This window comes from Tenrec ecaudatus, chromosome 2, assembly GCF_050624435.1.
Source record: "Tenrec ecaudatus isolate mTenEca1 chromosome 2, mTenEca1.hap1, whole genome shotgun sequence".
Taxonomy (NCBI): Eukaryota; Metazoa; Chordata; class Mammalia; order Afrosoricida; family Tenrecidae; genus Tenrec; species Tenrec ecaudatus.
In genome coordinates, this window is record NC_134531.1 from 83,067,807 (window position 1) to 83,082,675 (window position 14,869).

Sequence of the window (14,869 nt, forward strand, 5' to 3'; positions counted from 1 at the left end):
AATGTGTGTATGTGGGTGTTTGCACACTAGCACTCCCAGGTAGAAGTGGGGTCTACAAAATGTTTATAGGAAAAATCTCATATCTTTTAAATAAAATTTCCCATGAAATTTTTGAAGCTTTCTCTCATATCAGTATGAGTTTCTATAGTGAGATTGGCAAAATACTCTGTTTAATTTGCATGTATACTTAGGATATAAAACTATTTTTTAAACTTTTAAAATATTCAATCCTATCCATTGTTTATGGATGCTTCCTGTCTAAAAAGAATATCACAAACACTCTAAATTTTTCTATCTCTCCTTGTTTTTGTCAGGAACCAAGGATTGAAACTGCCTGAAGACTGCATAGATATTTGGAAATATGGAAAGTTTTACTATTACTGTTATTTTTTATGTAATATGATAAACTTACTGTTTTAAAAAGCACATTTGAATTGAGATTTTCAGTTACTTGCTTCCCAGAGAAGTCTAGTATTTTTTATAAATGATACAATTATGTGCTTGAACCCCCTTCTTCCACACTGCATTATACATTGAATTCTGCCCAGGGCTTTCACTGGTCTTTGTTTTAGGCTTCTCAGTTTTACTAACATCGATGTTGTACACACTGTCCCTGGCTTAAAATAAGTTTAATTTTCTCTTTAAACAGTGCATAATTTCTTCTTATTCTTCAAAATGTATAAGGATACAATTTGTATCCTTCTGTTAAACTTAGGCCACTTTTCAAGAAGCTAATTTTCATGGATTTTATTCAATGCAGGCAGCAAATATCTTGCACATCTTATTTCTCTGTGTTGTTGTTTCCTTTACGCAATCAGTAGACTGAATCTTCATTCTTTGTATTAGCAGGAGAGCAATTTTGCACTCACTGAAGAAGGCAGGTATCTTCAGACCCTCTGAGATATAAGACATCCTCCTTTTCATATTATCAATAGTAAGAAAACCAACAAACTAGAATATCATTCGATCTGGAATATTATTTAAAGTATTACGCAATATTCCAACTATCTAGAATTTTATTTAATGCCGGTATTAGGAAGCATTATCAATGAAGGAGATACATGGAACAACTGCTCTCAAATGTTTTTGTTCTGGCTCAACAAGCTAAATGCTGAAAAAGAATGAATAGGACTTTAAAACAAAATGCTGCCACCAAAGTAGGAAAATCACCTACTAAGAAGATGGCTTCACAATTGCTGACTTTTTGAAAGAGGACAAAAACTATTTGAGAATAGAGCTATAAAGGAAAAAGTTAATGTTGCAATGAAAATTCCTACGAGGCTGATACAGTCCATTAAAACAAGGGGTATTTGGTCACTTCACTAAATTACTGTGCAAAAAACTTCACATCTTGAGCAGCTCTTTCTGAAGACTGTAGAATTTCAAAGGCATCACAAATTCATTTAAAAATGGCCTTAGAGTTTTTCTATAAAGCTAATATATATGTTTTACAGTGATTGCTGCTATTCGGGTATAGAATTTTAATCCAAAAATATAAAAACATTTCCTGTAATGTGAAATATTTCATTTAATAAAACTTGGCATAGTATAAGATTAACAATGATTTGGTTTTGTATAGTCTCTTTTACAATGGTATCCATTAGCATCTACTATTATCATTAAATTAAGTATTTTAAATGTGTTTTATGGATACCATACACAGCAGAACCCACAATCATTCAAGTTCTACACGTAAAATTCAGTGATGTTAATTAAATTCTTCAAATAGTACAATAATTCTTATCCATACTTTCTGAATTGTCCACCATTGATAGAGACTTAGAGTCTAATCCAATTGTTTAGTCAAACTGATACTATATGGATAGTGTTTTTAGAAGGATAATGTTCAAGACAGAAATCCCTTGTTAAATAAGCTAAATTGCTTGATTTGAAGGCAATTCAGGGTTGCATTTGGATTAAAGTGCCATGACTGTCTCAGAGCAGTGCTTTGAGGAGTTCATCCTGTCTCCACCACTCCAGTAAATGTGTCTCGTGAGGTTTTGAAAAGCTTCCCTGCATTTCCCATTTATTAATTAGCATTTTCTATGGAATCTTTACTAAACATTTCAGCACTTCTCTCTGGGCACCGTTCTTTTGTATTGTTTTCATGGCTAAAGAGGCATTTATTTTATTTTCCCAACAAACTATGTGAAATACATACGCATTTCACATCGTTCAAGACATTGATTCGTCTACTGTGAGATGACCATGTTTAAAATGTAGTTCAGGAAGATTACGTTTCCTTTAAGCGAGTGTTCCAAACTGGGGGCAACTGCTGCCTCCTCGTGGGGTTTTCGTGTCTTTTTCTTTTTATGGTCACTTCGTAGCCGCTGGAGTCACTGCCTGGGAAAAGAGGGTCTGGATCCGGATCTTCACGGGGCTTCCTCTTCTCCCTCTTCCTCTTCTTCCCCTTCTCCTGGGGCTCCTCCCACCGAGACCATGAGCGCGGCCATTAGTGTGCAGCTGGGTTTCTCCCTGTACCAAGACAGCCACCAGCTCTGTCGTACCTCCCCCACTCTGGACGTCTCTAGGTCCCTCTTCTTTTTCTCTGGAGGATTTTCAATAGTTTCTTCAGTGGCGGTTTCTGTTGCTTCTTCCGAAACTCGAGGACACTTGGTTTGCAAACTGGCCATGTTCAGTTTTCCTGGAACGCAAAAGACTCCAGCAGCATCAAAGTCTATGCGAAACACTTCAAATTCAAGTCCATCTCCCACATTTATCGCCAGGCTTTGCTACTGCTCAGGTGGCATCTGCTCCGGTTTAGGGATAGAGGCATTGAAACACCATGCACTGAACAGCCGACGTGGCTGGAAGACACTGTATTAAACGTGCCACAAGTTTTTGTCCTGGCTCAGGGCAGAAAATGACAAAAGGTGCTTCAATGTTAAGGGGATGTGTCCTTGATCAGCATAAATATCTCCCAGTTCACCCACTACTTTGATGTTGCCATCTGCAATAGGTACATCTAAAAGACGCTCAGAATAGTGCAGGAGCTCGGCATCAAGGTGTTCTGTGGAGGTAGTGTGGTGACAACGTTATTTGGTCTGCGGTGCCTCCGGGCCACCAGGCAGGAGTAGCGATTAGTCCCCAGCGTGCAAGCGGCAGCGTGGTGGGAGGCACGATGCCAGCCGGCCCACCACTGGCTCTTTGGGGACAGCCCCACTTCGGAACAGCCAGCCGCTATGCGAGGCAGTGAGCGACGTTTTCTTCCTCATATTCTTGTTCTCCTATGCTGCTTTTGGATTGCGGTGCTGGTCAAGAATATTGACTGCACCATGATCTGCCAAGGGGGCAAACAAATCTGTTTTGGAAGTCATGTGTGTGGCCAGAATATCCCTGAGTCAAGGATGTCAAGATTTAGTCTCACATGCTTTGAACAAGTTATCGGGAGAGACCAGTGCATGCAGAAGGACATCATGCTTGGTGGAGTGGAAGGGTGGTTAAAGAGAGAGAGAGAGAGGGAGAGAGAGAGAGAAGCTTTCAACAGGATGGATTACCACAGTAGCTAGAGCAATGGACCCAAGCAGAGGATGGTACTCAAGTGAGGATGGTGGGGGACCCAGCAGGGTTCCACACTGTTCACAGAGTCACCATGTGTCAGGACTGACTCGTGACACCCAACAGCATTCTTCTTCTTCTTCCATCCACTACGGAAAAACTCATAGCTGTGTTGTACCTCGTATAACCACTTTTTAAGAATCAAGGCTCAATTTATGGAACTAGGAAGTAGAGTAGAAGGTTAAACACAATATTAGGCCAATTAACTAAACATCTAAACAAAGAAACCAAATTCCGTAAGGTGTTTCACTGTATATAATCAGTGTCCTCAACCACTCTATTTTCTTTGTAAAAATCCTTGTAAATATGACAGGAAGTGAAAAATATAGCTACATAAATTCTAGTCCATACATGCATAGGCTTATTCCAAAGAAAACCTGTTTAAATATGTCTCTTGATGATACACATGGATGATCAGTGGGACAGGGACATTGGTGGGCTTCTTACCATAAGCTTAGGCTTTCAAAACCACTAACTGCTCTGTGGGAGAAAAGTTACGGCTTTCTTGTAAAAAGTTACAGCCTTGAAAACCCACAGGGACAGTTGTACTTTGTGTACTGTGGAGACGCCATGAGTCAGAATCTACTCGGTGACAGAGAGTCTATAAGCAGTGGATTGGTGCAGATGCAGATAAGTTATCTCAGTAATTTGAGGGAACTTAAAAATTAGTGGGGAATATTATGTTCAAAAGTAATGGAATTTTTTGTGTGGACTTTTTGAAGCACCCTCTTACATTTGTCTTAGTTTTGTTAAGGTGCCTTCAAGGAGAGAAAACCAAAAAAAAAAAAAAAAAGGTCTGATCAAAGTAGTGGCTTCAGAGATCTACGGGGTCTGATAAATTTAGGCAGTGTAGTCAGCTAAGAAGATGAGGACAGTTGTTTTCATGACACTCAAGTGGCACACAACAGAATTTCCTGATGGACATACAAAGATGATCTGGGGTTTATTTGTTTATATTTATTTTTAAATTTCTGAGAGTTTAAAACTGCATTGAAGAAAAAAATTGTTTTAGAACATTAGGATGTGGATTCTTTTTCAATTCATTACAACAATGCACTTACTTAAGTAAGAGTTATCCTATGAGTCTTTCAGTGGAAAACCCGTCTCTCCCACCAGACCTGATCTTGCCCCTTGACATTTCATTGTGTCTCCAAAACATAAAACCTACTGAAATAAAAGCAGTAAGTGACCCGTGAGGTTGTCAAACTGCCTTTTTCTACACGATGTCAACTGGAGTGCACAGCTCTTCGGGAAAGAAGAGATGGAAAAATCATGGCAAAATATAGACCATAGACCATCATGGGAAAATATAGACCAAGATGCAGGATGTGTTGAGAAACAATAGACTCCTATGTTTATATTTTCTGTTCAGTAAATGCTTGATGATTTTATAGCAATGTGTTTTTACTTACTCTCATATATATATATAATTTTATGAAATGTCAAACTTAATTGACAGTAATCAAAATAATTAGTTCTGCAGCGTTCCTTAGTCAATTTATTTCGATCACTTTAAAAGGAAGCTCAATGCTCTAAAAGTAATATCCCTTTCCTTCCAGTTGTCTCCTCCGCATGGTAGCCACTAATAAACTTTTATCTCCATTCATTTGCCTGTTCCTGATTTGTATATATTAGATATTGTATTAATTTTGTCTTTTAATGTTAACTTATTTCTCTGATCATGTCTTCCAATTTTGTTCATGTTGCAGACTATATTAAGACAGCATTTCTATTTCTGGTTATTATTTCTCATATGCCTGCACCCATTTTGGCTTATCCACTCATATTTTTGATAGACATTTAGGTTGTCTCCACCTTTTGTGTAGCATGACAAATGCAATGAATATTGAAGTATAAATCAATGGTTTTGTTGTTAAAACTGCTTCTTAAATTTCAATAACCAAAGGCGAGGGCCATTTTTAAATTTCAAAATATAACTACTGTAATCATTTTGTTGCCAAGCAAATGCACACCAGGGAAAACTATGAGCATGTTTCTAGTTGTTGCAAATAGGTTCCATGCTGGACTGCTGGCCAAAAGATTCCAGGCAAACTCCCTTTGCAAAATGGAGTGGCCGGGAGTTGGAATCAACTTGGCAGCAAACTGTTTTATTCACATTTTTTTAAAAACAAGGAAACGTGAAAATGCTAATGTGGTATAAAAATGTTTGCTGAATGTAGCTCTTATTTTTACAAAAACAAATAAATTCATAAATAACTAAACATTCAAAAACTATCTGATAAATGTAAACAATATTCATGAACTTAGTCAATTTTTTATTTAATAAAACTTCTAACAAAAATTAGACTACCCTTTAACTTTTTGTTACTGAAGATACAATAAACTGATTAATTATTATCTTCAGTAACTGTCGTGGATGCCAATATAATTACAGCATCAAGTTATCCAAACGTTTGTTTTTGATTCTATTTCAAAGCAGATGTGACCATTTTTTTAGTGGGTAGCCTGGGGTTATTTCTTTTTGTTTCTGTTTTACAGATGTGTTTTGATCGCTCCTATTGGTGAAGACCCTGTGTAAAAGGGGTAGAGTCGATCCATTTGATTGCAAGGCTGTGACCTTTCAGGCACCAGATTGCCCTTCCGTAATTGCCACTGCCGCTTTCACGTCATCACACTTTCAGTCAGTTGTTGGTCGGCGCAGTTCAGTCAGTTTTAACTCACAGGACTCTCTGTCAAATGGAACAAAACTCCCACTGGTTCTTCAAAATTCTCACAATTGGTCTTGTTTGAGTCTGTTTTTGCACCCACTGTGTCAGTCAATCCACCTGTTGACAGCCTTCCTCTTTTCCCTTGTCCTCTACTTCACCAATCAGTGGGTCCATTTCCAAGGACTAGTCTCTAATGACAACATGTCAAAAGCACATGGGGCAAGTCTTGCCATCATTGCTTCTAAGGAACATTATGGCTGTTTTTCTTCCAAGGCTGATTTATTTGTGCTTTTGGCAGTTCGTGGTGCTTTCATTGTTCCTCAGCATCACCAAAAGGCAAAATGATCTATTCTTCAGTTTTCCTTATCAATGTCCAACTTTCACATTTATATGAGGCAACTGAAATACCATGGTTTGGGATGAAGTACACCCTGTCTTGAAGTAACCTCCTTGCTACTCAACCTTTTAAAGATGTCTGTGACACACATTTACCCAATGCAATGCTCCCTTTGATTTTCAGCCTGGTGCTTCATAATCATTGACTGTGGATCCAAGTAAGACAAAATCCTTGACAACTTCAAGGTTTTCCTCCATTTATCATTATTTTGACTATTTGGTTTAGTTGTGATGATTTGGGTTTTCTTTATATTGAACTGTAATCCAGATAGAAGGAAGCACCCCTGATCATCATTAGCATGGGCCACAAGTCATCATTTTCATCAAGCAAGGTTATGTTATCTGCAATAAACATTCTTCTGATCCCAATACCTTGGTCTTCTTCGTAGAATCAAGTTTCTATGATTATTTGATCAGCAGACAGGCTAAATAAGCATGATGAAAGGAAACAACTCTGATTCAGACCATTCTTGATTTTTTTTTTTTTTACAGTCTTTGCCCTAATCATTTTTTTCTCCTCTTTTCTTCTTTTACATTTTATTAGGGACTCATACAACTCTTACCACAATCCATACATATACATACATCAATTGTATAAAGCACACCCATACATTCCCTGTCCCAATCATTCTCAAGGCATTTGCTCTTCACTTAAGCCCCTTGCATCAGGTCCTCCCATTCTTGATTTTAAACTGTGCAGCACAACTTCATCTTGCTCTATGTACAGATTTCACATCAGCATAATGACATGTTCTGGAGTTACCATTTTTCTAAAGACATTCCATAGTTTCTTATGATCCAGACAGTCCAACTTGTTTGCATGATCAACAAATCACAAGTAAACATCTTTCTGCTGTTCACTGCCTCCATCCATAATCCATCTAGTATCAGTACTGAAAATCTATGTTCCACATCCTCTTCTGAATCTGGTCTGAACCTCTGGAAGTTCTCAGTCAATGTAGTGTTACAGCCATTATTGGATGATCTTTAGCAAAAATTTACTTCCAAATGTGAATGATATTATTCTATAATCTGTGCGGTCTTTTGGGTCAACTTTCTTTGGAATGGGTACAGATATGGATCTCTTCCATTGAGTTGGCTAAATAGCTTACTTCCATATTTTTGGGCAAAGGTGAATGAGTGGTTTCAGTTTCCATTAGTCATCCACCATTATACCCATCAGGGACACTTATCCTTTTGATACCTTATGAGGAAACTGGTAGTAAAAGCGTCATTTGTCCATAGGAGTTATTATATATCTTAGAATTTTGCCATCACTAAAGTAGGTGCATAGTATAACTTTAAAAAAAGTTCCCCTGATACCAACAGAATAGCAGCATGTATTCAATAACTACCTCTAAAAATGTTAAATGAACACAAAGGTCTATTGTAACAAAAAGACAAACCACCTGAACAAATAAAATTAAGGACTATTAGTATAGGGAACCAAAATAGACTTACACAAATAATAAGTGGTGCTAAGGGATAAGATTTTTTAATGTGAAAGACAATACTACTTAAAATAATCTACAAATATAACACATTCCTGTTGAAATCAAACTTCATTATTTTAAGAAATGGAAAAACCAGTTTCCAAATTCATATGGAGAAGGAAGAAGTCAAAAGAGTTGCTCAAAAAATTAGGAATCTTTGTACTATATGATCTCAAAACCTAACACATGTCACAGTGAAAAAAGTAGCCTGGAACAGGTACAAGGACAGAAGCATACACTATTGGAATAGAATGTAAAACACTCAAGTCAAAGCATCCAGCTACAGTCTACTGATTTCTGACAAAAGACCAAAAAACACTAAATAGGAAAGGAATGTCTTCTTCCACAAATGGTGCAGGAAAAATTAAATCCCCACCTGCAGAAGCATCTCCATACCCAGGATCCACAGGAGACAACACTCGAATGGCTAACAAGCACATGAAGAAATACTCACGATCACAAGCCATCTGGGGATGCAATTCAAAGCAAGAGTGAGATATCTTAAATTCAGAACAATAGCCCAATTAAAAAAACAGAACAACAAATTGTAGAAAGAATGTGGAAATATTAGAGTTCTTATATATTGCTGGTGGGCCTGTAAGCATGACAACTGGGCAAAGCTATATGACCTTATCTAAAATAATTGTTTTGTTTGTCAGTTTGTCTTACAGTGGTGGCTTGTATGTTGCAATGGTGCTGGAAACTATACCACTGGTATTTCAAATACCAGCAGGATCACCCAAAGTGAACAGATTTCAGCTCAGCTTCCAGACTAAGAACTGTCTAAGAAGGAGGAATTGACTGTTCACTTTGAAACATTGTCAGGTATGGCAGGCCTAATGAATGGAAGTGAATCATTGTCAGAGATAGTACGACAGGATGGGCTGTGGGGTCAGAAAGTACAGGAAAGCATTGTCCTGTTCTCCCAGGGAGGATTGCTCGGGCACAAAGACTAAGAGTACAAATTTATTGTGTGACTGTTTGCACGTTCCATACACTTGATAAGGAGATTACCGCTTCAGAAAGCAGGGATTCTTTAGGTCAGAATGTGCTTGTGTGTGAACATGTTTGTTAATTATGAAAATATATTGAACTTAAAGTCACCATGTCCTTGAATAACGACAGCATTTGAATTTTGGTAAACTTTCTTCTTTTGATGTGAAAATACAACCCAACAAGCAGAGAAGCTGACGAGGTGCTTTCTCCCTTGATTGCCTCTTCCATTCCATCATGACTGAATCTCATATCTCGAGTAGCTATTTTGTGTTTGTCAGATAGTTACTAGCTGGCTGGTATACTAAGGAAAGCAAAGGAGATGTGACTGATGAGGAGGTGGCCTCTCAAAGCAGCATGGAGCATCATGATGTGAACTATGAGCCTGTGCGAGAGGAGTCCTTCACACATTCATCTGCTGATGAGGCAGCACTGGAGGTAAGATGAAACAGCTGCCAGACTCTACTCATAACTGGCACGTGGAATGTAACAAGTATGAATCTATGAAAATCTGAAGTACTTAAAAATGAAAAGGGAAGCATAACAATCAATATCCTAGGTGTTAGTAACCTGAAATATACTGGTATTAACCATTTTGAATCAAAAAAACTTTATGACTTACTATGGTAGTATTGATACAAATAAAAGGAAAGACATTGCATTTGTTATCAAAAAGGACAATTTAAGATCTCCATTGAACTACAGTGGTGTATGTGATAGGATGATCTCTATCTGCCTTCAGGGGAATTTATTCAATATAACTATTATTCAAATTAATGCCCCAACCACTAAAGCTAGCGATAAAGGAATTGAAGAAGTCCACCAATGACTGATCACACATAAGATGAAGATGCATTGATAACTATTGTTGATTGGAATTTTAAGGCTGGAAATGAGGCAAAACATTAGTTGGAAAAAGATTAATATTCATGATAGAAATGAAACTGGATATTGCATGATATATTTTTGCAAGACCAAGGACTAATTCATAGCAAATATCTTTTTAATTTAAAAAATGGTGACTACACACATGAACTTCTCCAAAAGGAATACAAAGAAATGAAATTGACTACATCTGTGGAAAGCGATGATGGAGAATCTCAGTATCAGCAGCTAAATCCGCCAGAAGGCTGACTGTAGAACAGACCACCAATTGCTCATATGTAAGTTCAGGTTGAAACAGAAGTAAATTAAAACAAGTACATGAAAGCTAACATCTAACCAAAATCTGCCCCCATTCACTTGATTTTGAGAATATCTCAAGGAAAAATTTTACACATTGAATACTAATGAGAGAAAATCAGAGATATGGAAGATTATCAAGAAAATCTCTAATAAAGAAATAGAAGGATTACTATGGTTTAAAAATAAGGAAATGCATATGTCAGGATTGTATCTCTCATCACACTTATTCAATCTGTACATCAAGCAAACTATCAGAAAGTTTGTATTATATGAAGAAGATTGGAGGAAGATTTACTAACAACCTGTGATATGTAGATGGCACAACCTTCTTGGCTGAATATGAGGAGGATTTGAAGTACTTGCTGATGGAGATCATGGATTTCCGTCTTCAGTATAAATTACAACTCACTCTAAAGAAGACCAAAATACTTACAACTTGACTTATAAGTTACATCATGATAAATGACATGGGGAAAAGAAGATTTCAAGGATTTTGTCTTGCTTGCATCTACAGTCAATGCTATAAAAGCAACTGTCAGAAGTATAAAGGTGAGTTGTATTAAATAAATATGCTGCACAAGACCCCTTTAGAATGCTGAAAAACAAAGATATTACCTTGAGCCCAAAATGAGCCTGACCAACACTATAGAATTTTTAATTGCCTCCGATGCATTTGAAAGTTTGACATTGAATAAGAATCAATGCATTTGAATTGTGATGGCAAAGAACATTACATATCTCCTTGACTGCCAAATGAGCAAATCTGTCTTGAAAGATGAATGGTTCTTTAAGGCAAGGATGGTGGGATTTCCCCTCACATACTTTGGATATGTGAGGATAAGTAGAGCCATGTTGTAGGAGAGGTACTTCATGCTTGATACAGTAGAGTGGCAATGAAAAAGAGAATGGCCTTCAAGGAATTGCATTGTCCCAATGGCTGTGACAATGGGCTCAAGCACCGAAATCATTGTGAGGTAGATGCAGGGCTGGGGACTATTTCATTCTGTGGTGCATCAGATCACTACGTGTTGGAGCTGACTCAACAGTAACACTAACAATGGCCAAAGAAAAGAAAACCTTACTGATTTTATTGGAGGCATAAGAAAAGATTGGAAATATGAACACTCACAATTACTATACACAAAATAATTAACTGTACCAAATCATTTCAGGGGGTGTCACATAACAATGCAAGAGTGGTATTGAAGAAGATATCTAATCCACATTGAAGACATTAGGAAAAACAAGGCCCCAGGGAATGATGGAATGCCAGTGGAAATGTTTCAACAATGGTAGTCACAAAGTATTTCATTTTACTTGAATTGACAGTCAATGCTCTTGAAAGTAGTCCTCAAGAAATAAAATGCCAATGTCTATCAAGAAATTGTTTTAAAAAAATACTCTTCAGAGGATTTATTTTAAAGCAAAATTGTCACTTTGAATAGAAAGTTGCATTGATCCAAGCTAAGGGCTTCTGAATGACTTCATGTGCATGCATTAAAGCTCTGTTGGTAGAGTGGTCCACTACCTGGGTGCTAGCCCAGGCTAGCTTTTGAGCCACCTGCCTCTCCAAAGAGAGACATGGCAATTGCTTTCCTAATAGTCACATTCAGTTTTTGAAAACTATATGCATTTCTAGTTGATCTTATAGGAAAGCTGTAAGCCACAATGAACTCTACTGCAATCATTTGAGTCATATATATATGATAAATTGAAGATCATGAAGGAAAATTGAAGAAAAAGAAAATTCCAAAGTAATTGTGTAAAGTGCACAAAATGGATATATATATATGAAACTTCGAAATGTTTTGAAAGAAAATATTTTCCAAAAATAGATATTGTTACTTTTAAAATAAAATTCTTTCTATATATTAAAAGTACACATAGCTTCCAAATAATAATATATTATAGAATATGTGTGTGTATTTACTTCCTTCTCAAAGTGAGATATTTTTATTAATTTTCTCTGAACTTTTTTCAGGTTATATAAAGCAGGGGCATATTTAAATATAAAATAAATTATCACAATAATAATTAAATGATATAGTAAAATATTTTCATACAAAATATTTACATGGAGCATCCCCCTAACCCCAATGGTTTATAGTGAAGATTTTTTTACCTAGCAATAAGGAAAAACATACAGTTCAAAGAAAGTTTAATCAAGAGAATTATAGCTGGAAACTGCTGAACTTGATCTTGAAATGAGGTGATTATTATAACCTGTAAGATATATAGTATATATATTATACACACACATAAAGTACTTAAAATTAATGAAAAAATCACTTATATTTTAGTTCCTTTTCCCATTAACTTTGGGAAGCCATATCATAATGTATGCCATTGCCTTAGATCTAATTAATTGCTGTTTAACTAATTAATTTCTGAAACTTCTTCAAAAACTCTCTCCCTATATATAGATATATCTAGATAGAAATAGTTATATAGATAGATATAAATATAGTTATATTTTGGATATTATATATATTAGATATTGTAGATATTTTTGTGTGTGTATATTTATTGATCTGTATACATATGACAGGATTTAAAAAATGAAAAAGTGAAAAGATAGTGGAATTTTTCCTCCAACATATGAAACTAGCATTTATATATACGTTTCAAACATATACAATAGTATATATACAAAACCTATAAAATAGTAACATATATAGTTAATATTTTTCATATAACATAAGCTTAATTGTTTAGAGAAATAGATGAAATATTTGAAACTAGGAAAACTGTTTATACACTACTACTACTCTGGTGCTTTCCTTACTATTAAAAATTACAAATAGAATTGTTGCATTTAACAAATATTTATTCATAAAGCCATGTAGTCACACATCAAATTATCTACCGTTCATATTCACGATGAAAACTTCCCATGAAAGCATGTATTCCATGGACATGATTTTTTTTCCTGGTTATGTTTTATTTTCATATTATATATTCCTAATAAAACATCTAAAGTTTTTCAAACACAAATTACCTAAATAACACAAAAGTCTCTTGTGTCAAATATTTGATCATCTTCTTGTGGAATGAAAAATTTAAATCATTGTATGATCCACAGAGGACATTCTTAAAAGTTTTTAGTTTCTTCTCACAAATTTATTCTCTTATCCTCTTTTGCCAGTGGGTACATTTATTTGTCACTTAAACAATAGAAGATGGATTGGTTTTAATTAAAAGAACACATGTAACAAGATAACCAATAGGTACAGCAAAGATAAGGTTCCAGTAGGCTTGATAGATGACCAGGGTCTTACTAAACAGCCCCCTCTCTTATCTCATTTATACATTTATCAAGGATTGAGCATCTGGCCTTGACATATGGCCATAAGGGAATTTCAATGGCTGGTTATTTGACACTGATAAAATATTATTTTAAACCTTCAACGTGACTACCTCATCAGCTCCCTGTCACACAATACAAGTTCTGACCACATTTTGTTTTTTACTAAAACAAAAGATATAATCATTTACCTGATTAATATACATCATAATGTTTGCTTTTCTCTAGAATTGCTGACAATTCTGTGGGTTTAGACTCCCATTTTAGTAATATTTTGGAGTGACAGAAAAAAGACAGATAATTCAAACACACATATTATTCAGAGAAATGGAGACCCCCTAACAAAGTTATGTTCTTTCTCACTAATTTATACTCAATAGTTTTTCTTAAATATTTTTAGGTTAAATAAAAGACCTGTGGTAGTCACCTAATCTGGTGTCAATTTAAGGATTAAGAGTGTAGGGGTGGAATCTAGGCTGTCAATCTGGAGATAGCCAATGAGACTTCTTTGTGGGCGTATCCTTCTCCTGAGAATTCTGGGAATTCTGGTACTTCCCCTTTGGAGGCAGAAGACACCTCTTTCTCTCTGCTACTCCCTGGGAGACATTGCAGAAGACAAGCCACATGGACACAACCAGATCTTGGTAGCCAGAGAAGACCTACAGAGACCCCTGCCAGCACTGAGATTCTTACAACGCCACTGGACCCAAAGACTTTCTTCCCACTGGCTTGTGATTGTCTGCATTTGGCTTTATGCATGTGTTTCTGAAGAGGACTTTATAGATTGGTATCAGACATATGGACTAATATCAAACTTATGGTCTTGGGCTGGACTGGGTTGGGATGTTTTCTCAAAGTTCAATTGCTCTTGTAAATAAACCTTTCCCTTATATACATATGCATGTTTAGGAATTGTTTCTCTAGTCTACCCAGACTGAGACAACCTCTTTCCTTGATACAGGGAGAAAAATGAGGCTTTATACTCTTGTAATGTGTTACAGTCTCTGAAACCCATAGGTCAACTTCTTGGCCCACAAAATTTCTCTGGCTCTAATCAAATTGATGCCAGAAAGATTTTGGGACATGGAGGCTTATGATGTCATTCATGGATTGTTTTTATTTTAAATAAATTGAGAGACCACCTGATAGACTTTAAGTTAATATATTATTTAAAAAAATTTTCTTTGTAATATGACATACTGTGATTTTTGACAGTTCCTGTGATTGTTGTCTTTTGACAAAGTTTCCAAAAAAGTGAATGAATTGCTTTA

General features: G+C 36.0%; 1 pseudogene; it reads right to left on the reverse strand.

The window, feature by feature from the left end:
- Positions 1 to 2,192: 2,192 nt before the first annotated feature.
- On the reverse strand, positions 2,193 to 8,583 carry LOC142440029 (DNA-directed RNA polymerase I subunit RPA43 pseudogene; annotated as a pseudogene).
- Positions 8,584 to 14,869: the final 6,286 nt, after the last annotated feature.